General features: G+C 38.8%; 1 protein-coding gene across 21 annotated transcripts in view; it reads right to left on the bottom strand.

Moving 5' to 3' along the window:
• Positions 1-25,510, bottom strand: part of LOC144077831 (receptor-type tyrosine-protein phosphatase delta-like) — a 177,924-nt gene that overhangs the window by 78,483 nt on the left and 73,931 nt on the right. For 19 of the 21 annotated variants that reach the window (XM_077605852.1, XM_077605850.1, XM_077605869.1 and 16 more), the window contains 2 exons: positions 20,417-20,492; positions 14,185-14,229 (listed from right to left, as the gene is read on the bottom strand). The gene's annotated coding sequence lies outside the window, so the exon portion shown is untranslated. Of the gene's footprint in view, positions 1-3,582; positions 3,745-14,184; positions 14,230-20,416; positions 20,493-25,510 lie in introns of those variants that run through there. The other 2 variants (XM_077605851.1, XM_077605853.1) reach the window with 2 other exon arrangements.

Here is a 25,510-nt window from a genome sequence, read left to right on the forward strand (position 1 = left end):
TGAAATTTCCTTCAGCTCCACAGAGCCTTGGAGAATAACCACAATGTTAAGAAATATCAGTGATGCAATTAATGCAGCTAGCCGAGGTAGAAACGATTTTGTTTTCGCCGCAGCGTAACAATATACTGCCATATGATGAAAGAAAACAAGCTGCTGTACTTTAAATTTTTCGCCTGACCATTTTATATTCATAACCTTGAGGGTATTTACATATAATTATTTACTCTAATTAGGACTTGCATTTGCACAGATAAGTTAAATCAATTAACTCAATTATTTACTTTATTTTTTATTTTTTTAATGACTGTATATCAAACAAAGAGAAAAGTGCTATGACCATTACAAAAACTAATACATGTTTACAATGAAATTAAACCAATAAATATATTAAAATACCTCTTTACCTTCTTTATTTCCCTGGCAGTATCAAATGAAAGCACTAAAATTGGCACTCCTAACCCTACCTTTGCTGCAAGCTCTAAGTTGTCTTAAGGTATATAAAACGATAGATTTCTCAAAGGAGAAAAAACTGGGTGTGAGAAGAACTTGATTGAAAGCTAAATAAAGTCTGAAATGATTAGTACAAGACTGCCGGGATGCTGAAATTGTAATCTCCCAATTACACAGCGATGTCGATTTGGCTGCCTTTTTGTTACAGATGTTATTTTATTACTTGACGAGTAACTTCACATTTTCCAAAATGATCAACGCACAGTTCAAATATCCTGCGCCCTTTAGCTTGTTCTCTCACTCTACTTGACTGGCTATCGTCCTTCTTTGGGATGCATTCTTTGCTCGAGGGGCATGCCAGCCTCTCAATGTAAGGGACAATGAAAAAATTTAAAGACCACAATTTCCTAATCAATGCACTACAAAACAATTAAAATGTGTTGGTAAACTGAATAAACATACAGTACAATATCAAATGCATAATATTCGGCATAAGAATTTTGTGCAATAAAACATTGAGTTCCATTCTGGTTCAAAATTATGATCTCCTTTCTTGGCTGGCGTCTTTTTTGTTTCAGGCAGCAGTCTGTTGGCCCAGTTGTGCGTTCTCTGGTTTAGACTGCGTTGGTCCGGTTTGTGAGAACCAAAGTGACCATCACTATAATTACCAGACCGACCCATAAGATAAGTGACCTCAGTGTCACCTCTCCTAACCTGACCCAGTCCTTGGTGCAAAGACATGGTTTTGACATATATGCATACATGTGCAGGCGAATGCCACGAGTCCCTGAACACAAATATGTTGGAATGTGCTGACATGCATACCTCATTACACGCAACCCCCACCCCACCCCCCTCTCCACACACACATACACACACACACACACACACACACACACACACACACAGCTGGCTTTGCAAACACTGGCATCCATCAGAAGTTGGGAAACTTAATCTCTCTGAGAGAAGGAACAGCTGCAATGGCTGGCACGTGTATGCTTGCACATCTACACACACAGGCGGTAGTGGGGTAGGGGTGGGGGGTCGGCAGTAGCCACAGAGAAACATCAGCTGGAGTGAAGGAGGGACCGGTCACAGACAGGCATATGACAGGACACCTCTTGACCCGGGTGTCACTAGCAGGGAGTTTTACACTTTTACAAGCTATCACTAATTCCTAATTCAAGAGCTCTTTGGATGACAATTGTTTAAAAATGTATTTAAAAAAACAGTTTTAATAGTGTTACCTTGATTTGGGGTTTTGCATCAAGGTTCTACTTATAAGTTTACATGATGGTAAACACAAAATAAATTCACACTTAAAATGTTGGATAATATTGTTTTTTAAAGTGTGTAATACATCTCTCATACACTGCACATGTGAATCCAAGGAGTTTCCTGGCTGTTCCACCAATATTATAGCTCTGCATTACCCTATTTGGGTTTAGGAAAAGCTTTTTTATAAACCTCGAGTTATTACAGGATTGCCAAAGCAAATTTAAATATGCCGTTTTCCTCACAAGTCAGTGTCTAGAGATTTAGAATTGTTTAATCTATAAAATAAAAAAAGAAATATAATTATAATTGAGTAAATATAAGAGGTCGACCAAGGAGAAGATAAATGGATAAAGCAGTGGTTCTTAACCTTGTTGGAGCTGATGAACCCCAGTTTCATATGCGCATTGATCGAACCCTACTTTAGTGTAAAATAAAATATGATTTTTTTTTCAAATTCAAGACATATAAATTACTCACAGCACTGATTGGACAACCAATATCACGTGATCATCTGCAGCCAGTGAGGGTCAAGCGGGGCATGTTATCGTGTACAGACATGATGAGTCGATGTGTCTTGACCTCCGTGGCAGAGGCTCCACCGAACCCCTGAGAACGAGTCACCGAACCCCTAAGGTTCGATCGAACCCAGGTTAAGAACCACTGGGATAAAGTGAGGGAGGACATGAAAGTGCCTGCTGTAGGGGAGGATGATGGAAAGGGCTGGATGAAGTGGAAAAAGTTGATCTGCTGGTAGTAGCAGTAGTTTTTATTTTTTTAGCAGGTCCATAAGGTAATTTGCTAGAACATCAACCCAACGCTTTCAACATGCTCCCATGCTGTATACACATACAGCACTAAGAGTATACCCTTGTACAAAGTATATGCACTGTGGAATATAGTATGCTCCCACACACATCTGCCTCACATACTTGAGTCTAATTGCTATAAAAGTACTTGCATGACTGATTGCCGGGGAGTGAGGTCTATAATGCCGCTATAATGTAAGAGTGAGACTGCTGATGACCATTGAATGCACACACATTAAGATGCACACCAGTAGAGGAAAATTACAGTTCTACTCAGATATGGTGAGAGAACAAAAGTAATGTAAAAAATACAAATGGAAATATCACGCTTTGCCACAACTACACCTGATAAGTGAGATGAAATCATAAAATCAGATAAGATGTGCCTCATCAACTGTAATTATGGTGTTCTAATTTGATTGGAAAGAGGTTGGTGGCGGAAAATCCTCCCCAGTAAGCCACTGCATGATCCAAATAGTCCATATAGTATTTTTGGACACATCCATTCACGTTCCCCTTCAATTCCCTACATTCCCTTGCAATCTATACATTAAGAGCTAGGGGCTCTCGGAAAAACCCCTCGGCAGCTTGCGAGTGTGAGTAGCAAGCACCAGAAAAGCAAGCCTTATTAAGTCTTCATTAGCAAGGTGATAATAAAAGTTAATTTATTGCTGCCTTGTAATGCAGGACATGCAGAGTGACAGACAGTGAATTGAGCATGGGTGAAAAATAACATGCGACCGTAAATGCATGTACAGTACTGTTGATGTAAAGGTCTCCATCCCCTAACAAATTCTCTCATACAAAGCAAGCGACTGATGCTGCTAGAGCGAGCTTATGTGATTAAAAGAGAAATCCCAAAGGAGAGCCATCAGTCATGGGCATCCCGATTGTTTCAAAACAACCTGAAGAGGAAAGCTGTGGTGTCAGGAAGCAGAGTTCTTTACCGGGTGCATGAATGGTTTGCATTGTGGGTCTGGTACAGAAGTTGATGCTAAACAATTCTACACATACACACACAACCACCCCCACACAAAAACAGACTCACCATATCAGCTGCCTGTCTGTCAGGATGTGTCAATGAAAAAGTCAACGTTAGCAGACTCAATCTTTCCGTCCGATGCTTGCTTTGTGTTAACATCCACCGTGGCTGCAGCCACTCTGGCCAAACGGTCTTGCCCGAGCGTCTTTACCCTCCCTTCCTATCTGACACTCTCTCTCCTCCTCCCGGTTCTCTTGCTCTCTCTCCGTTTCTCTCTCTCTGACTCGCGCTCAATCATGCTTTCTTTCGCTCCAATAATTTCCTGCCTGGGTTGAACACGACTCAGTAAAGGCAGATGCCGTATCGATTGTTTGGTGACATGAAGTAGGGGAACGTAGATGCACATATTTTTGCACTGTGGGTTTTTAAAAAGTGGTGAGAGTCTATTCTGCAGGAAGCCACAGTAAATATTCACCAGCCTTCCTTTCTCACTGGTTCAAAATGGTCCTGTGAAAACCTATTTTCAATTGATCTCCAGGCTTACTGTAAACTATTTTCTCAAAAAATATAAATCAATACCAATAAATAAAAACCTCAACAATGCTCACTTGTGTCCGTTGAAATCATCTCTTTTTTTTTCTATTTATATAGAGGGTCTATTTCTCTTGCTTGTAATTTTATGCATTCCTTTTCAAAATGTCTCTTATTTCATTTGAAAGCAGAAATCCTTATTTGTCGCAACATAAAACATTATGTTAATAAAAGCGCCACCCAATGGTTTAGTGGTTCTTTCACCTGACTTTGGTGCAGACAGCGTGAGATCGAATTCCCACCAGGTGGTGGTGTGATTGTAGGTAAGAATGGTGTCTACTGTGTAGTTCGCCTTTTTCCTAAAGTCAGCTGGGATAGGCTCCAGCACCCCACAAGCCTTACAAAGAATGAGTGCTGTTGTAAATGAATGAATGCATGTTAATTAAAGCTCAGTTTTCCCTTAGTAGAGCTCAATGCATTCTGCCAATCTTTGAGGGACAAATAATTCAGTTTGTTCTGTCGTTGCAGGACTGACCTGAATGACATTTCTTAGTTTCCTCAACAGTACAGCTGTTCTCAGAACTGGGGTCTGTTTTGCAACAACTACTCTCTGCTGTTATTTCTGGAATTGCCCTGCAATATAGTTGACGATTTTGACCTCGCAATTCACTGGAATTGTTGATGTTATGGCGATGTTGAAAAAACACTAAAGCTAAGTTCACCCCAATCAAAACTCCAAGCATTCATAAGCCAAGTTGTAATTTGATGTCATGACTTCGCTCTGTGCGTCTGTGTTGATTACTCAAACAAGAAACGCGTGTCGAAATTTGATGCATCAGTCAACTGTGGACAATATTTGAGTGGGTCCCAAAGAACTCCTTTCAAAGAAATGTTACTCTGGCAGCAGAGTTTTGTGGGTAATTTTATTAAATGAATGTTACACGGAATGGCAGCACACCATTTTCGAGGCATTAGGGATAACTAACAACAGTTGGGGTGAGCTAAATTTAAACTCCTGCAAAGACCCTTGTGAACGATTTAACATGAACAGGACTGTTCTATAAGTGTTAAATGGTACATGGAATTTTAAACAAAATGTTAGTGCAAAAGACGACATCCAAAGAGACACACATGCATGCATAAACACACTGACTAATCTGTGTGCTGACCTTGAACACCAAATATAATCAGTGGTGCAGCAGATTCCCATTAGAGCGATGTAAATGAGATGGAGGAGCATAAACGTGCTTTTGTTGCAGAAACTCTTCAGCTCAGTGGGTACAAGATAACACAATATAGAGCTGGACCACACACACAAATACACATGCAGGCTCGGAAGCCCTCACACACTGAAAAAGACTATACCCATTAATGGTTAGGGTTTTATACAAATATTTTGAAAAGAAAGAATCAAGTTTAAATGTATTCTCATCAGAGAATAAAACTTTTTCCACTTTTCAATGCCCCATTTTTTATGCTTTTCTGGCAGTCTAAATGGGCAGCTTTGTACCATTAAAAGAAATTAGCTCAAAGACTGCCTGCGTTATGATGGGCACCTGATCGAATCCTCTGGCTCAGCGCAAGTCATTTTTCGGGGTCTACCACTTAACTTTTTTGTTCCATAAAACTGAATTTTTCAAAAACTTTAGAATGACTGTCTTGCAGAACACGCTGGAAGTGGCCCATAAATGCATCAAAATAAACAATAAGTACAAGTACTTGTAGTATGAGTAAGTATACACAAGACAATAGTGCAATCAAACTGGGCTGTAAATCAATCACACATCCGCATACACACATGCGGCATACGCTTGTGCCTCACACATAGCTGCACTCACAAGATAACTCGGCACATTACAGATAAGGGGCTTGCTATCAAGATGACTTCACTGGATGAAGCAAGATGGTGGGTTATATTTGATGGATCTTTGTGACTGAGACCCCTAATGCAAACCGTGCACACAGCGGTGAGACTCCTGCTAAATATTTCCTGTGTCAATCCTCTCCTCTGGACTGTGTAAACAAATCTATGCATCTCTATCACACAATTAAGGAACTTCCTGATGAATATTTATACACAGTTGGAGTAAATTTTTGCTTGTACTGCGGCTGTACGTTAACACACAACCTCAAATACACATATACACTAAGCGGTGTTTATGCACTCCTTCAAGGCACATCACACATACCATCAACCACCTCATTTATCAGTTGTCAGTGCTTGTAGTCATGCATGAACTCCGGATCTTCCTGACATTTCTAGTCATCCTAATAAGCGAGCACACTTGATCAACGTCTGTCAAAGCCTTCATCTCACACACTACTGCACAGTAGTCTTGAAATTGATGTGTCATGTTACGATCAAAGATACTGCCTGTGACTGCATTAAACACATCGAGAGTGGCATATTACACCCAAATATTACACTGCCCAGTGAAATAAATTGTGTGATTGTTTTGCACAATCCACAAATAGTCTGCTCACTTGTGTGGTAGAAGGGGTGACAGGGAAACCCTACTATTTTTTTTCTTCAATTCAATTTATTGGCAAGAAAAAGCACAAGGCTAAGGGCCATGTAACAAAACTAAAACTAAAAACTAAAGCCTTATTTGTTAGCAATGTTATAATGTTTTACGCCACAAAATAGACACTTTTAGAGCGACAATCACAGACTGAAAAGATAAGGTAATGATGAACAAAACAAATTTTAAAAAAGAGCAAAATGGGTCACCTTGAAAGTTCAACTTGTGACCTATTTGAAGGGCGTAAAACAGCATGCCCATTAAAGCCATTCCATTAAAATTAATGTTACAAACATAGCTACAGAGCAGTCCTTACTATTCAGAGGGACACAGCAACTCACTTAAACCACTGACGTTGAACGAGTAATAGTTATGTCAAAAATCTGTTCGCACATACACCACAATTCTGAGATCAAGGGTTCAAACTCAGCCTGCGCTTTCCGTGTATAGTTTGCATGTTCCCCCTCTTCCTGCGTGGGTTTTCTGCAGGTACTCCGTTTTCTTCCCACGTAACCAAAAACATGCATGGTAGGTTGATTAAACCGCTTTAAGTTGTTTGAAGGCATCAGTGCGTTATCCATCGCATTTTGCCCTGCTATTGCCTGGCAACCAATTAAGGGTTTATGCCGCCTATTGTCCATAATTAGCTGGAATAGGCTCCAGCACCTCGCAAAGCCTCGAGAGGATGAGCGGCATTGAAAATGAATGAATGAATGAATGGTAAATTCCCTCTCAATGATAAACACGCTATTATATAACCGAGATTAGATCAATCTCGATATCTGTTTTTGTTCATGCAATATTCATTTTCATCCCCAGCTTTTTAAAATGATGGCCTGAAAGCAGTAGTGCCATTTTTTTACTTCATAGGGCCAGCCACCAAATTTGAAAAGTAAACCGCATCTGTTAATATATAAGACGGAATGGACTATAAGAAGCAGCTGTCCATATTCAGCCCATTTCAGCTAACAATAGGCCGGAGGCAGGAACTGGTTGCCACCCGATTCTGCCCATTTTGATTAACCATTTCCTTTATAAACTGGCAGAACTTCTCTGGTTACCTCATGTTATAGGATATTTAAACCAAGAGACATGCAGGTCATTTCTTTGTAAAATAAATAAATAAATAAATAAATCCACAAAAAAAGTAACTCTGGGCTTTAACCCAAAGATTTCAAAGTGGGACTTTGGTTGTTGCCTTAAAGTCGGGAAATGACAGTAATTATTATATTTCAATTCTGTTAAAGTGGGTCACGACTTAGTGACAAGAGCAAAATGCAGGTCCCATGGTACTGACAGTTGAAAACCAATGAGATAAACAACAAAATGACAGAATCATTTTGTGTCCATTTTCCAGCACAAATAGTTTTCAGTCTTTCTTATGAAACATCCCTTTTGTGCAGTTAAAAGGCTCCAATTTGGACTGCTGTTGTAAACAGATTAATGCTATACTCACAAAAGTGCTCACAAGCTCACTTGAGGAGTACTAATTGTGATATTTTAAATTACAAATTGATCAGTTCTCTGGTGAGAGTCTTATTTCATAAAATCCAAACAGTGTAATCTTCATTATTGTCTGATTTTGTTTTGCAAACGATAAAAGTCACAGTAGGCTAGGCTGTATAATGGCATTACAATTTCAGAATATAAAGCAACACTGCAAAGTTTTTAATCATGTAAAAGAGATGAATCTTCTGTGTCAGAGCCACACACGCCAGCAAGGTATGACCCTGCAGTATGCGTTTTTGTGTACCTGTGTGTATTTGAGAAAATACTGAAAATGAGGATGTGACATTGCGAAAGAGAAAGTAGCCTAGCAAGCATGACGAATCTTTTATTAAAAACTAAGAAGGGACTGAAAAATGATGAACATCCAGCCTGCTCATTTCACATGGAGAAAATTGCATTTGGGCTTATTGAGCTGAAAGATGAAGTATGAATGCTGATGGTGCATTTTCATGGTCGCACCTATTAGCAATTGAGAAAAGATCATGCTTGGAGTATAAGCAAAACATACAGGCGAGAGCAAATACAGGGAAGTATGTGTTGGATGGGAATGGAAATAGAGGAGAGCAAGAAAGGGGAAAATATGACTGTGAAGGCGGTTTACTGAAACATGCCAAGTAATGTGACAAAATCTGAATGACAAAATAGTGCAAATAATGATGTCAAAGCAAGTAAGAGTATAAAAATGGCCATCCTCCATATGCAACAAAAATACAGTGAACACAGATGGTTGAACTACTCAACAATGATGGTTGCTAAGCCTCCATTAGAACCATTTTGGAAACAATTCAAGTGCATAATTTCCCCAACTTTTAGTTTTTCTCTACATACAACCATCCGCATTGCATTGTACCACTCAAGTCTGAATACGTAGGGAAAAAAGCATAGTAGTTCACACAGAATGCTCGTTAAGCAAGGGGTAAAGAAAAGTGAGCTTGACATACTTTTTTCTGTAGAATCAAAAAGGACTGAAAAATAGCAGTTTCATTTAATGATATACTGTTTGTGCAAAATATCTTGAAATTGATATGCTACCAAATTATCCTCCGCAGTAGTTTACGTTGGCTTGTTTGCAGTGTTGAGTCTAGTGTAGTATTGTTTGCACTCCTAGTTTGTTAAAAATGGAATTGCGTTTTTTGTGAAAATAATTCACGACAATGTACTTTCATATTTATATACACATTTGATAGAGCATGACTTTGGTCAGAGACCTGAGGCAGAATGCAGAAAAAGCAATGTGAGACACCAAGCAAATACTGGCAGCAGTTTTCTTTCCCCTTGAACAGCCGTTCATTTCTATCAAAGCAAGCGCTTTATATTTCTAGATGAAAATGCTGATTGATGTTAATTCAAAACATTTCCTAGATGATTTGTCACAGGCAAAAATGCTTTCCAAAATCAAACGACTAGCACCAGCATGTGGAAAATGATTATTTCGTTTGCCCTTATGGATTGAATGCACTTTTTTTCTCCCTAAAGTTCTACTAAATTCAGGCTTTGTGGCTAGCGCTTTGTGTGAACCCTGCCTCCCATGCCTCCTGAAAGAATAACTGTTGGGAGTTTGGAGCAATTGGAGTCATCAGGTTCCTTGGCAAGAGGACAGCCCATTAACCAGGGCTGCTGACTCCCTCCAAAAGGGTGACGAGTGACAAGCTGAGCAGCGACCATATTAGTGAAGAAGTGCATGGCTGCATTTTGTCACCCTGCAAGATGCAATACTCCACTGGAATGCTTAGAGTGCAGTCGAGCAGCTTCTATAGGCTACATTCACCCATGATTAGGATGTAAATCGTAAAAAGAGGTTTACTTTGGATCGGTATTTTCTTTAAAACTGAATTTTGACAAAATGACACAGGACCCCCATAAAGAGGCTGTCACTGTGATTGGTTCCTCTGCCAACCCACAATAGCAATTATGTGTTATTATACACCACTGCAACTCTTGTAGCCTGTATGCCTGCTGTGCGTGTATCCGTGTGGGCGGGTATCTTTGTGGGCATGATTGGCAAATTGCTGGCTATATATTACAACACACTAAAAGAAGACGGGTAGACATCTGCATGGGCTTGATGGTTCCAGGAAGAAACATGGAGAGTGAATTGAAAGAAAAAATAAATAAATGAGGACATGAAGAGGCTGATTGTATTTGACAGTGGTAGAAAAGACAACCTCATGGGGAGCAGAAGACCTCCAGTGAGTTGCGTGCTGATGACAGATGTCTGGTGGCCCAAACCGTGCGAGACGCAGCCAAGCCGAAGCGCTGCTCACCACAGACTGAGGAACTCAGTCAGCGAATGACTGGTGTTCCATCATGGATGAGCAGGATATGACTGTGTGCAATGTGGCTGGATTATTAAACACCATATCAAAGCGTTGAGAATGCACGATGCTGGCCAAGAGCACACAAAGGATCTCATATGCTACAAAATGACAGCCTGATTCAAAGCGCCACATTGTGAATAACACAAGTCTATGTAGAAAAAAAAAATCAAAGAAAGGGCAAAGGATATAAAACAGGAACTTCTATTTCAGCGGAGATGTAATTAAACATTGACATAAGTTTCTTTTCAATGTCTTTCAAAACTACCTTTTTTTACACTACAAAAGTAAAGTTCAGAGCAATTGGCCCTTGGTGTTTTTCCACCAGCATGTGTAGTGTGGGCCTAAACACAAGTAACACGTGCGCATAGACATAACTAAGTCGTCAAGTGTTCATGTCAGTAATCATAATGCATATAACGAGTAGACATCCAAAGCTATCCTGACTTACTGTACATTCTTATTATTCGTCCACTCCGTTTATGAAAAATGACAGTGATCTGTCTTGGCCTGATTTGCAGCTATAGGAAGTTTCCATAATCCCCACCCTAATCCATTAGAGTTGACTGTGTGTGTCTCTGTATTTGAGCTTTCAAGGGCCCCTTTCCCAGAATTTACACTATTCACATGAGCATTGGAATAAAAGAGATAAAGTACATATACTTTATCTCCATTGACAGTTGAGTCAGTAAAAAATCCAATCCAAATTGAAACAGGGTTTCAAGTGCAAATTAAGACTTTTTAATACATTTTTAAGACCAGTTTGAAAATAATTTATTGCCAGAAATGTGGACAGTTTCGATCAACCTAAAAAAAAATGTAACTCCTAAAATGTCATAACATTAACAATTGCTAATCAGTGATGCGCCAGATCATTGATAGTATCTTTTTATGAAAATTAAATGAATTCTTCAAATTTCCTAATTACAGTTTTAATTATTACATGCGTTTTTTTGTTGTTGTTTTATTTTTTTTATTTTTTTTAAGCTAAAGCACTGTGTATCAGGTTAACAGAACTTGATGAAAATAAATCTGTGACAGCTGGCTCCAATTGTCACGTATCTCTTTTGTTTTAAATCACCATTACCGGTTGAAAGTGAGGGCGTTTTTGGGGATGTTTTAGGGCGTGTCTTAGTGTATTCCCATCGACATTAAATGTACTGTTTGGAAATGTAATAGCTACGATGACTTTACAGTTAATTTAAGACAATTTAAGACTCGCTTTAAGAAAGCACAGTAGAAGAGATATGATGGATTTGGATGCCATTATTCAGAGTTACCAAGATTAAAGGGATTTCATAAAAAAAAGAAAAAAAAACAATTGCATAGTTCATTTGAAGATGTGTACTTGATGATCAATAGACGCTGGGAACCTTATCCGACATAATCTCATTAGAATTGTGCCACATTCTAAAACCAACATTTTAAGTGTGTGAGTACGTGTGTGGGCCCATCCTAATTATATGGTGTGACTCATGTGAGGTAATTACAGCATGTGAGCCAGTGAGAACAAGGCTACGAGTGACCCAGAAATCTATGGGCTAATGAAAAGATAAGACACAAAGTCTTTCTCTCTTTTTGCCCACATGCTCATTTGACAGGAAGGGAAGTAGAAAGAGCTCGGCAAGAGAAAGTCATAAAGACACCGGGAGAATAATGTCCACCTCAGTATTCATTAGAAGGATAGGAGAGATCTGGGAGGAGCTGCCAAGAGATGGCCTGTCAGACACCGACCTCTTCCTCGTGCCCGCTAATCTGCCTACTCTTTGTTCTTTGTCATATCTGGCCAAGGCTCTAACGTATTGAGGTTCCACTGCACATGGCCAGATTAAACCCGCCTGACCAAGGCTAAATTCTCTTTTGAAGAATTGTCTGGGTGTAATGCCTGTGTGAAGCTAAGTCGTGCAAGGTCCAGGATGGCTGGAGCACACATCTGGCTGAACATTGTTCAAATACAGAAGACAAAGCATGTGCATGAGTGTATGGTAGCTTGCTTAACTGCAAAGACTCCAAGTATCCTTAAAATCATCCTACCTTAGTAATCCACATGAGAAATAAAGGCTGTTTCACAGCGTTTGGCGACATACCATAGGTAATAAAAGCACTTTAAAATCCAAGTGTGTATATAGCATATTTGTTTTGTTTTTGTAACTAAATGACAATACAATAAGGGGAACGAAGAGTAAAAAAATAGCAATAAAGAAACAATTATATCATTCCAATTTGCATTATTATGCGGCACGGAAATTAATGAATAAATAAATGATTATTTAGCTGAACTATTGGGTCAAGACGGTGACATTAGTGCATTGCAAAGAGTAAGAAAGAAGTACATAAATAAGAGACTTACTGTTTCTCCCTCACACAGAATGCCAGAACATAATCTTTATGTTCCTATCTGAAATAATTTAAATCCTTGTCCACTGGTAATAAAAAGGACAGTATTTTTCACGGCTGCTGTTGTGGTACATTTTTTGGGAATCAATTTGAAATGAAAAGAATCTATAGGTAGTATATATTTTTGCTTCCACCATGACCTCTGCTCGAGTAATGCACTCATGTACTACTACACAGGTTGAAGGCTGCCCTCTACTGGTTATCCCTTCCTTAAACATCTGCAATTAATAATTGACTGATACAAAAATAAATTTTAAAAAATTGTGCTTCGACAAACGATGCATATACATCCCGTGAATCATCCTACCAAATTTCCCTGTTGCCGGTCCACGAATAAGGAATAGATAACAATGATTGTGTCCACACCAACAACAACAAAATGAGTGGCCACCTCACAAGCCTTCAACGTATAAAAATAATTGAACGGTTTATCCAACATCAAAAGATGAGGAAACATCTGCCTCCTTTCATTCATTCATCATCAATACCGCTTCACCTCACAAGCGTCGTGGGGGGGGGGGGGGGGGGGGTGCTGGAGCCTATCCCAGCTAACTATACAAGCACCAGGCGGGGGACACCCTGAATTGGTGGCCAGCCAATTGCAGGCATAAAATTGTTACCTATTTTGATCTTTGACAATAACTTTATACCAATCTGAAACAAACACAAGTTCGGGTATTCATTCCAAGATTGAAGGAAAAAAAAAAGATGAAAAACTAAATAAAATCCAGTTCTTTATTATAATAACAAGAACAGCGAATATCATTGCTAAATGTATATTTATCGTTAAAGAGTTACAATGTAATAGCTTCAATATCAAGACGCAATACGCTGGCAAGAACCGCAATATCTACTAGTGTCAAAAATGTGACCCAAGTTGACATTAATTTCACAGATTCAATGCATCATAACATCTTAATGGATGTGCCACTTCGAGTGATACCAAACACATAACCCACTCATGTTAGCCTAGGTCAAAACCAATGCTACATAGATCGCACATTTGTAAGCACAAACAACATATGCGTGTGTGTGTGAGTGTGTGTAATTTCCTATCCCAATCACAATTTTCACCAGGCTACAGCTTAGAAGCATCTTCATACACACACACAAACATACATACGCACACACACACACACACACACTAGCTGGAGGCACCAGCCTCTTCATTTTCAATTCCACCCCCTCTCCACACCTTGTGCACCCCTCACATTCTACTCAGGCCTCCTTCCAGCACTAATATGCAGTGTTACTATAGCAACCTGACACACTGATCCTGGCACCCATTCAACGGTAAGCCATAAAATATAAAGCAAGCTGCACACAACAACATATGTATACCCAATTTGGCGTCGTGCAATGACACACTCATTAACGCATTTACAGAACATTACCTTTAGTCATGGTTCATCATGAAGCAGGATGTTTTGAAGTGGGAGCTGAAATACAACAGAAAAGGAGAGTATACTAGTATACACTATCGACAAACTTGAGCAATCAACAAAAGCTCTAATTGATGGAACAATCATTTTTATTTTTGCCCAGGAAGAGTCATTAGTTTGAAAAGCACATCTCCCTGATGAAGACAAATTAAGTGACGTTTACAGAAGCCAATTCAGGCCAATCAATCCCAATAGCATGGCTTTCCAAACTTTTTCATCTTAAGAGCCAAATAAGAAATGTGGTTGCTCCTTCCAATATTGAAACTACAAACCAAATTGCTATTTCAAACAATCCATTTTTTTAATCAACCTTCAATGATTTTTAGACACCATGTAAATGATAGAAGCTTGAAATTCAAAAATTACCAATCAAAACTCACAAAGATCTATAACTATTGAAATTATACCTGTTGGGGTTATTCATTATTATAAATGTGTTTGCAATGAATATAAAGCTTATTAGGAATAGTAATGCTCATCCTAAATGTGTAACTATATTAAAATGTGTTGATCGCCTCCAACGAAGACAAACGCTTACGCCAAGGTCGACAGCTGGTTCCAGCGAGAGATACAAGGCAAAGACATAAAACAATACACCGAGTCCTTGCTCCGAGGACTGAGTACTGGCAGATACACCTCAACCTTTTCCCCAGATGCGAGTTCACAATGAAGATCGGTGAAGGACGCTTAAATTGTTGTTGGGTCAGCGGATGGCTATCAAGCATATTGTTTTAATTTGTGACGCTAGGTTGACGCTTGGGTTGCTTGATTATGGAATTGTTTTGTTTCTTGCTTACGCAAATGGAATTGTTTTGTTTCTTGCTTACGCAAATGGAATCAATAACCTTGTAATTGTTTTGATTTGAAGCCTTAAATAGGCAGGACATAATGCCGCTCTTTAGAATAATCTTGGGTGGGCCGAGCTGCCGGATGTATTCTCTTCTTGCAAGAATTAAATGTGATGTGACTACAGATGCCTTTTTTATTGAAAGCTGAATTGGAAAAACCTAAGGAATAAACCTACTATTGGATGAACCTAACATTTGGTCCTTCGAGCCGGAAGACTCTTTTTACAAAAAAATCTACAATTGTGTCTCAACAACAATGTCTATGGAGACGGTAGGAAAGTCGTCAGAGATGGAAACACCCGGATCCGCCATAGTAAAATTAAAATCTGAAATGACCAGAGAATTCATTTCTGCAACGGGGAGTTCCCAAACGGGAGGCGGTAAGAAGAATTGGTTATTGTTGATGGAAAAAAATGCAGCTAACACTATAAATCAAACCTGGATAACATGTATTGTGCCCCGCCCTCTCTTACGAGTAGTACCCGCGCAAATAACTCCTGATTGTGTAATGGAGATAATGACAAATGAAAATGTAAGCTTTTAAATCATTTTACCTGCTTAAAACCTTACAGGGCATGGTCTGAAGCTGGAGGCGATAAATGAGACGTGGTGTGCCCACGTCCTAAAACCGACTACACCCTGGTACCACGTTCTGACCTATGGTGGTGGTGGGGTCAAAACAAATTATACGACTCCTGCCAAAATGACAGCAGGACTTTGTGCCTTGGTCTCACTGCTATTACCAGTGTCTGTTTTTCCATCTACAGTAGAGGAGATACAATTGGCTGCACAGAAATCCGGTATGATGGCGGGCCCCTCGCGACGGCGTCGCATGGAGAGAGGGTGATCCGACATACATTGATGATGAGTATAAGTTGGCTAATCAGATCGCAGCAGGTTGGGAGTATATTTTTTTCTTTTAATTACTCCAAACAAAATGTTGATTGGATAAATTACCTGCATTACAATGTCAAAAAACTTGGAAACTATACTGAACAGGGATTTGTGGCGATAAAGGAACAATTGGCAGCCACCAGTCTTATGGCGTTCCAGGATCGCATAGCAGATGATATGCTGCTTGCGGAGCAAGGGGGCGTGTGTGCAATGTTTGGAGATCAATGTTGCACCTTCATACCGAACAACACGTCACCCGGTGGGTCCCTCACCCAGGCCATTAGTGGCCTGCAGACCCTCAACCGCAATATGAAGGAGCATTCTGGAGTCAGAGAATCCGCCCTTGAAAGCTGGTGGCATAAGTCTTTTGGGAGGTATAAGGATTTGGCCAAATCTGTTGCATTTTTCCGTAGCCCTTTTTGCTACGATTTTGACATTATGCGGGTGTTGTATTATTCCCTGCTTAAGATCTTTGATAAGCCGACTTATAACCACTGCGATTGCCCCTACAAACTCTAAATTGCATGATGAGACGTGCTGAGAGCAGCAGTGAATTTCAAGAGCATGGTAGTGCCGAGGATGAAAAATATGGCGAAAATGATTTTGTTTTCTGCTTTCAGACCTGCCGAACGAGTAGGGCCTAAGCGGGTAAAAAATTAAAACAGCCAACGGAGATATCCCTCTCTTCTTGGATTTGCCATAAAATAAATAACGAACATATAATAAAAAAGGGGGGAATGTTGGGTTAATTCTGGGATGTTACTATATGTTCATTTGGAATTAATGGAATAAAGCTGAAAGGAAGTTTTATTAAGGAGATCATGTGCAAATTTATAATATAGGGGGGAATGTTGGGGTTATTCATTATTATAAATGTGTTTGCAATGAATATAAAGCTTATTAGGAATAGTAATGCTCATCCTAAATGTGTAACTATATTAAAATGTGTTGATCGCCTCCAACGAAGACAAACGCTTACGCCAAGGTCGACAGCTGGTTCCAGCGAGAGATACAAGGCAAAGACATAAAACAATACACCGAGTCCTTGCTCCGAGGACTGAGTACTGGGAGATACACCTCAACCTTTTCCCCAGATGCGAGTTCACAATGAAGATCGGTGAAGGACGCTTAAATTGTTGTTGGGTCAGCGGATGGCTATCAAGCATATTGTTTTAATTTGTGACGCTAGGTTGACGCTTGGGTTGCTTGATTATGGAATTGTTTTGTTTCTTGCTTACGCAAATGGAATTGTTTTGTTTCTTGCTTACGCAAATGGAATCAATAACCTTGTAATTGTTTTGATTTGAAGCCTTAAATAGGCAGGACATAATGCCGCTCTTTAGAATAATCTTGGGTGGGCCGAGCTGCCGGATGTATTCTCTTCTTGCAAGAATTAAATGTGATGTGACTACAGATGCCTTTTTTATTGAAAGCTGAATTGGAAAAACCTAAGGAATAAACCTACTATTGGATGAACCTAACAATACCCAAAAAGGTCATTTATGTATAATGTCGCCAACTGCTTTTCTAAAAACGATGTCACAACACTACAGGAGCCAGCAGAGAGTGTATGCTTCAATAGAAAAGCATAAAATTCAAACAGTATGACGAATTCTTCGAAAACATGAGATTTTACCGTACTACTAGTTCAAACCACACCATAACACGGCCTTTGTGCCTCATAAAAGGAGAGACTCAGTCCAGGCACAGATAAATCTTGGGCTCCATTTACATAGAATCTTCTGAACTGCAAATATTTTACATTTAAGACCATCAACTCTACAAGCAAACCTTGTGATTGAATAATAATAATCTGTCGTCTAAAATTAAAACTGGGACAACAACCCTTGTTATTTTGTTTCCCATGCCATTGACTAGGAGAAATTTCACTCAAAATACAACCCAATTTATTGGCTACATGCATTTGTCACTTCGTCAAAGCAGCCAAGAGAAAATATTTTGAATAAAAACAGAAGAGATCAAAAACAAACAAACAAAGAAAACCCCAACACTGTCTTTTGAGAGCATTTTAAGTTTCTTTCTGTGGCTCCGTGGGTTTTCCCTAAGTCCTACAGTTTTCTTCCACATTGCCAAAGCATGCATGCGAGTTTAATCCATTCATTCATTTTCCACACCGCTTATCCTTATCGGGGTTAAAGGGTTCTGGAGCCGTTCCCAGCTGTCTTCGGGCAAAAGGTGGACTACACCCTTGACTGGTTAGTGACCAGTCAGTTGCATACCTGTCAACCTCTGCCGATAACTGCCCTTATAAATGATTATGATTCCCCTTACAAACCCCCAAAAAACCTTACAAACACCGTACGAGTCGTACGGTGTTTGTAAGGTTTTTGGGGGGTTTGTAAGGGGAATCATAATCATTTATAAGGGCAGTTATCGGCAGAGGTTGACAGGTATGCAGTTGTAGGGTACACAATTATACAGACAATCATTCACGCTCACAATCAAAACTAAATGGCAATGAACCCTGCCTGCACCACAGTGGAGCCAGTGCAAGAGTAAGTCATAAAAAGAAAGTAATTTGAAGACTCTAAATTGATTCTAGGTGTGAATGTTGTTTTTTTTTGTGGTGAGCTGTAAATTAGTTCAGGCTATGCCCTAACCTCTTCCCCAGAGTTAATTGGGATAGACTCCAGCGCAGCGCAATTAAAAAAGAGAGTGTTAAAAATGTGTGACCTAATTAAAGTTGATATTTGAATGGAAAATGAAGGAATGGATGTTTGGGAAGGGCAGCTATACATAAACATGTCGCTGGATATTGTGCAGCCCTGCCACCTGTAGACAATGTTGAATACTACATCCATTGTGATAAATAAGACAGAAGTTTAAAAAGAGCTCCTTTTTTAATATTTCTTCCTACAAATACAAAGTTAAATCATTGTTGCGATTCTGAACACCCTTTGAAACGTTCTTTCAAGAATGTGATGAAATCTTTTTTTTCTTTTTGGGGCACAGACTATAAAGAGAAAGAAAATGGCACTAGGGAGTCATGCATATGAACAGTCTCTCCTGCATCTTTTAACAGGGCTGGGAGGAGTGAGAGCACACTTTATATTTAGAATGGTGACGCCATGCAAAAGTTGACTTGAGAGTAAAAGCTCAGCGATGCGTTAGAGCTCTATACTCAATAATGTATAAGAGATGGCCTTTTAAAAAGAGACGAGGATTACCACTCTGTCTTCTGCATCTTTTGCAAGCATGTCCACAATGTGAAGAATTTTAGTTAACCCTACATGGACACACACATCATATTTGATATAAGATTTAGCAGTGATATTTGTTTTCCCTGATAAAAAAGGATGTATCAAATACAAATGAATCAAATTTAAGACAAATAATAATTTAAATTTGTTATCTTTTTGTTCCAAGGGACCGTTAAAAGCCACCGAGTTTAGAGATTTTTAATTTGTCGTAAATTAGTTAGTGGTTTGGCCTTCAAAGGGTTAATCCTTCATTATTTTATACCCCCAATCGTGAAGAAATTCAGATTTTTAAATTTATTCTAATCAAGGTGAGAAAAGGGCATTATTTATACAGCATATAGCCAATATAGAGAATTTAAAAACGACTTGCTGTTGTAGTGAGCGGCTGGTTAGGTTGTGTATAATATATTGAAGCACTGTTCGAAATCATTCCGACACTCGCTAATCCTTAATCACATTATGAGGATTTTTAACACAGTAGAAGAGGTATAAGGTAGGCCTGCACGATGTCCCATTTGAACTACAACATCGCGATATCCGCAACACTCACATCACAGGACAAATTCATTCATTCATCTTCTGTACCACCCATCCTCGAAAGGGTTGCGGGGGTCTTTGGGCGAAAGGCAGACTACACCCTAGACTGGTCGCCAGTCAGACGAAGGGCACACAGAGAGGCAAACGACCCTACGCACTCCCAATCATACCGCCACCAGTAGGAATTGAGCCCGTGCAGGACAGATCTGCGCTTTAGGCTCTTTCCCTCTACCGACAACAACTTCTTAAGAATGGCTTGCCTAACATAAACAAGCAGTGAAAGTTGACTGCAAAAATGGTGCATTTATAAATGATTTTGGGCTAAAACGTAAATAAGAGGACTGAAACTGATAATAATGATGTAATGATGTAGCCAAAACTGCAAACTCTGTCTCGCCTCCCTCAATTTTTCTTTAACGTAAATGTTCACACGTTTCTTTTTGCAATCCAACAGCTGTCAAGACACACCGTCTTTCTCTCTTGCACATTAATAACGATTTAAGATTATAAATATCGGTATATAGGAGGATTTTACTTTTCTATGAACTTAACATTTCTCTTTTTCCACATAGCTAGAAAAAAAACCCTTCTTGAAACCTACAGCAGTCCAGCCCGGAATAAATCTTTTAAGGATGCATGTGAAAACACATTCATTTGGAGGTCATTGAAGCAGTGATCTCTTACCCGCCTCAGTGAACAGGTCTCAAGTGCTGCTTCATCTTTGAGGATTGAAAGAGTCAGAAATCTCCCCAGAATTCTCCTGCAACACAGAGGAAGAGTGGAAGGGGTGGGAAAAGGATGAGGAGATTAGGAAATAGAGCCTCTGCCTTTTAAAATTCAAGTCTTAAAATCAACTTGGGCTTTGGGCTAAGTTCCTGCTGGTGCCCACATTAGTGTGCGTGTTTGGGTATGTGCTTGCTTTTGTGTGTTATTCCACAGAGGTCAGATTGTAGTAAACGGCATCCATCCCGAGTTTAACTGCTACAGCTGAGTTTTAAAAGCACATGGGTCAAACGGGCAGCCTTGTTTCAGCTCCCATAGTGGGGGGCTTTTAAAAGGCCTTTTATAGCTATCCAAATGAGCAGTGGATGCGTGTATGTGTGTATTTCAGGAAAGTCAGTGTGGCGAAAACCATGTGCACTTCTATATGATTAACACAAATTCTGACAGATCAAAGAGGACACAAGTGTACATACACCCTGACATAGAAGTGCATGCAATGTAAGCTCCAAGGCAAAGTGTGCATTTGCACATTCAAAATATAAACTCATGTTTTGCAATTAAAATGAGCCCGCTGGTGCCATATTTGCCTGATATTAAAACTCACAAATTTGGAGCTGTGAGAGACTAAGGAACTTTTTTTTTCAGGTGGCCTTGAATACTTCAGTCATTTCATGCACAGTTTGTATCACCTGCCTGCCGTAATTATGGATAAGGACTGTTAACTTTGGGTGAAAGGCCACTAATTCAATCGATATTGGTGTTTTTTTTAATTTTGCAAAATGTCAGAATACGTTAGAAAAAAACAGTTGCCACACAGGAAGGCTGGGCACATAATTTGAATGCACAACCTCAATAATTAACAAGTTGTTGTGCTAACCACACGCTTTTTTCATTGGCTTCATTTCCAACATAACATTACAAAACCAATGAAATTATCAACCTCAGATTGAGTTTCATTTGAAACATTTGAAGCAGCATGTCGTGACATATTTCTAACACTAGTCTGTACTATTACACTGTTCCTCCATTTCTGCTTGTGACCGACTTACTAAACAAGGCCACATGATGATGGCAGCATATATTAGACCGAGCCACTGGCCTATTATGAAGATGATTAGTGACTGGAATTCAAAAAAAGGAATGAACACATAATAATAATTGAAAATAAATTGTAATTTTGATCAGTAAACACTTGTTTTGTCATAAATTCCAGGCCATAGTGTCAAAAGTCTGACTCTAGATGTCTGTCACACAATATTGCTTCAATTTCAGTTGCCTATCACAAGTTTATTTTACAAAGATACTGCCATGTTGTACCGCACTAACATTGACAATTCATTGTATGATTTTTCTGCCTGACAACAAACAGATGTGCAAATTAATTTAATGAAATTCCAACTGTTGGGGAGAATAACTACTAGATCCTGTGGTAAGTTAGTGTCCTAGAGGGAATTTATATAACTTGTGCAAGACAGTTTCATTTTGTATTTTCCATTTTCCTACAAGGTGAAAATATAAAAACAGTTTAAAGCAATAATATGAAGTCGTTTAAGCTTTTTCTCATCCCACTGAATCCCCGTCAAAAAGAACCTTTGACTCCCCTTTGAATTTTCTGGTATTAACTGTGATATAAAGCATTGTAGTTTAAAGCAGCAATATGAAGAGAATTGGCCTGAAATAACTGATTTAAAAAATCTTTTGGACTTAGTATACCAAGTTGTTAGAACTTGGTCATTGTGGACAAAATGATAATTTCTTATGACTACAACGAGAAGCTTTAATTCCTCATAGGGAGTTCGACAGGAAATTTATAAAATATTTTAGTCATTAAAGAAAGGGAGGAAGAAACAATCAACTAAAACAAGTGTTAGATAAGAACCAAACAATTTCTGCAAAGAATTGTCTCAGAAAAACAGTTTTGATATGCAACCCTGAGCAGGTTAAATCACCAAAACTTCACTCACTCAGCATGTGTGAAACATTCTTCTTAGGATTCTGTCAACTGGTCTCAACATCAAGTAAAGTGGGTAAGCAGGGCAGCAGATGTGCTGTTTTTTTAAGCAAGTCTAAGTAAGTTTAGATTACTTTTTAAAGCTCAGCCGTAAGGGACTTTTACTTTATGGAAAGGTGGACACATTGGGCTTGTCACGGTGTTAGCTCTGTCAAGATTCTGCAGGGTCGTGAATGCATAGCAGGAGCCAAATGCAGAGAAGCAAGCAAGGACAGACTGTGGCAGGATTATCAAGAAATAACAAAGACTTTGTAATTAATTAAGAAAATCAAACCTGACGGTGTGGATGTGGGGAAACCACGATGGGCATAACAACACAGACAATCTGACCAGGACTAACAAACACAGGGTTTGAACAGACAATAGGAAACACTGGGGCGACGACAGGTGAACTCAATGAGCAATCACATGGACAGATTACACAGGGGAAAAAAACATAACAAAACCAATGCCTAACACGGCTAGTGCAAATCAGACCCCAAAAATATGAAATAACATGTTTTGTGCTCAATTTAACATTTCAAATCCCCATGCCATCAGTCTCGGTGTATAATTTCAGTATTTACATGCAAATGAAACTTGTTTTCAAAGTTGGATAAAATAAGAAGTGCTGAAATGTGTATTTAGTTTAGAATATTGTATTCAAATTTGTAACAGTTGGTGAAGTACTCTACCATAACATGACAGTTGTTTTTAAATTAGCAAAGTAAAAGTAAATTATAATTTCAATGTTGTAATCAATCTTGTAGTATTACAATTTTTCTCACAGAATTCTTGGGATAGAACACCAGATTATCTCTTGAAAAGCCCTGAAATAAACAATCTAAAAAAAGAATCATAGAGAAAATCAAAAATGTTTTTCATTTATAAAAAATCCTGATATGAACTTTTTGCTATATTATCAATCGTACTCCTTAGCCTGGATTAAATGCTATTAAATGAATAAAATGTGGTCATGGTGAGTCAACCAAAGTCTTCCCAAACAGAGCTATTTAAGTGATCTTCAATTTCTAATACCGCGATATATATCGCAAACACCTCAAATAAATAAATAAAGTCTGTGTTTTTCTGCACGTGGTACAAATACATTTCGATTTAGGAAGAAGGAGATTTTTTTCTGACCCATACCAACTGCGTTGGATATAAAATAATGAACACAAATATTATCGACCCATTCACATTAACATCCTGCTACCATCTCCACATTTAGTATTGGTTTGATAAGTGGCCATAAATAGCATAGTCGATCCGTAAAGTGTATGATAAATACATAATACACAGCACATTCTAAGTAATGGGGAAAAAATTGAAATAGATAAATCCTTAAAACACACCGTTTGGGTGAAACCATGTCATGTAATTGTTTAATAATATTATTGAATTGCATTAAAATAACGACGTGGCTCTGGAGTCACAGATACTATATGGTGAGAATTGTGAATCATAATTTGTTATGACAACAAATTACTCAACGGTGTCCTACTTTTCAAGATATAACCGACATTACGATGCTCGAGGCAAAAGACACCAAAGCATGAGCACGCGAGAGAGAGACATTTACCGAAGTGTCAACAATCCAGATGCCATGCAAGAATAATGAACAGGAGGAGTAAGGGAACGGCAATGAGAAAGACCGAAAAAAATTGCAAAGAAGGTGCAAATTAAGTGCGATCTTTCTGAGTCGAAAGTGGCAGAGTTGTTCCTTTTTATAGTTTCACTGGCCAAATTACCGTATCAAAAGTTCTGTGTTATTGCAGTTTGATGAAATTTCATTAGCTACCTTGTTCTCTCACAATTCTGGCGGGCTAGAATAGCGTTAATTAGATAAGAAACACCTAACATTTCTCACACCACAGCGGGTGATTTTAGCATAATGTGACCAAGAATGCCACACAGGTCAAAGGGGTAATTTTGTGGGATTGAATGCATGTCTGAAAACTTTTTTTATTTCATTATTATTTATTTTTTTATTCACGAGGCTTCAAATGTTAGGCTGATGTTGGTATCCCACCAAAGCAAGAATACCAAGCAGATTTAAAGAAGCCACTAAATGAATGGAAAGGGTTTCCCAATGAAGCCACATAGTCTTGCACTAAAATGACCTATTTTCTATCTCTACTCAATCCCCATGCCCCCTCCATCAGTGATGAAGTTGCCCTAAATTCTTCACAGGTTCAGAATATACAGGAATGTAATTAAAATAGGCAGAAAGGACTGGAAAAGATTCTTATAATCAATATCTTCAAACCATTAGTCCTTGGGATTATACTTGGACTGGAGCAGGTGAGGAGTCTGACGGGGGTCAGTCTGCAGTGGTGGCAGAAAATGTCACTTAAGAAATTACATCCACTTTCATTTCAGAGAATGAAAAATAAGATTGAGTTGATAATGTAGCCGCCTATGTCCTTCTACTTTTTAACTTAAATCATTTCATGATGTCAATACTGAGGGATAATTAAATTTCCCTTTTCTCATTTACTCAACGGCAAAGAGGGGCAAGGGTTCATCAGAAGTAGGATTTATATTTAGGGGGGAGACATGTGGCAGTACCTGGGAGGAGCTATATATAATGATGTTTAAAATGGGAATGGAATCTAAAATATTTGCCTCACTACTGATCACTTTTATGCAACTCCAGATGGGTTAGATACGTGCTAAAATACCATTGTAATTCTTCAAGGAAACAATTTAGGGATAGAAAAATTAACATAGATAGAAACATATACAGAATGCACAGATGTGTGACGAAATTAAGCTGATTTTCTTTGGTGTGAATGCAACATTCAGTGACAGATGGTGTTGTTTTAAATGCAATAATGATGTTTCCTGCCACATACAATATCTGCGTGGAGCAATGTCAACAAAGCTTGTATTTTTTCACTTGCCTTTATCCATTAGTAATTTTAACTGAGAAGCCAAAATGTTCCCATTCCCAAACAGGAGCACATTAAACATCGGGAGGTGGGAGTGTCTTCTAGCACTTTTTTTTTGCTTGCATTTGTCATGTCTGTATGCTACTCGTGTCAGGGTTTGTTTAATGTTTT

Source organism: Stigmatopora argus, chromosome 7 (assembly GCF_051989625.1).
Source record: "Stigmatopora argus isolate UIUO_Sarg chromosome 7, RoL_Sarg_1.0, whole genome shotgun sequence".
In the NCBI taxonomy this organism is placed as follows: Eukaryota; Metazoa; Chordata; class Actinopteri; order Syngnathiformes; family Syngnathidae; genus Stigmatopora; species Stigmatopora argus.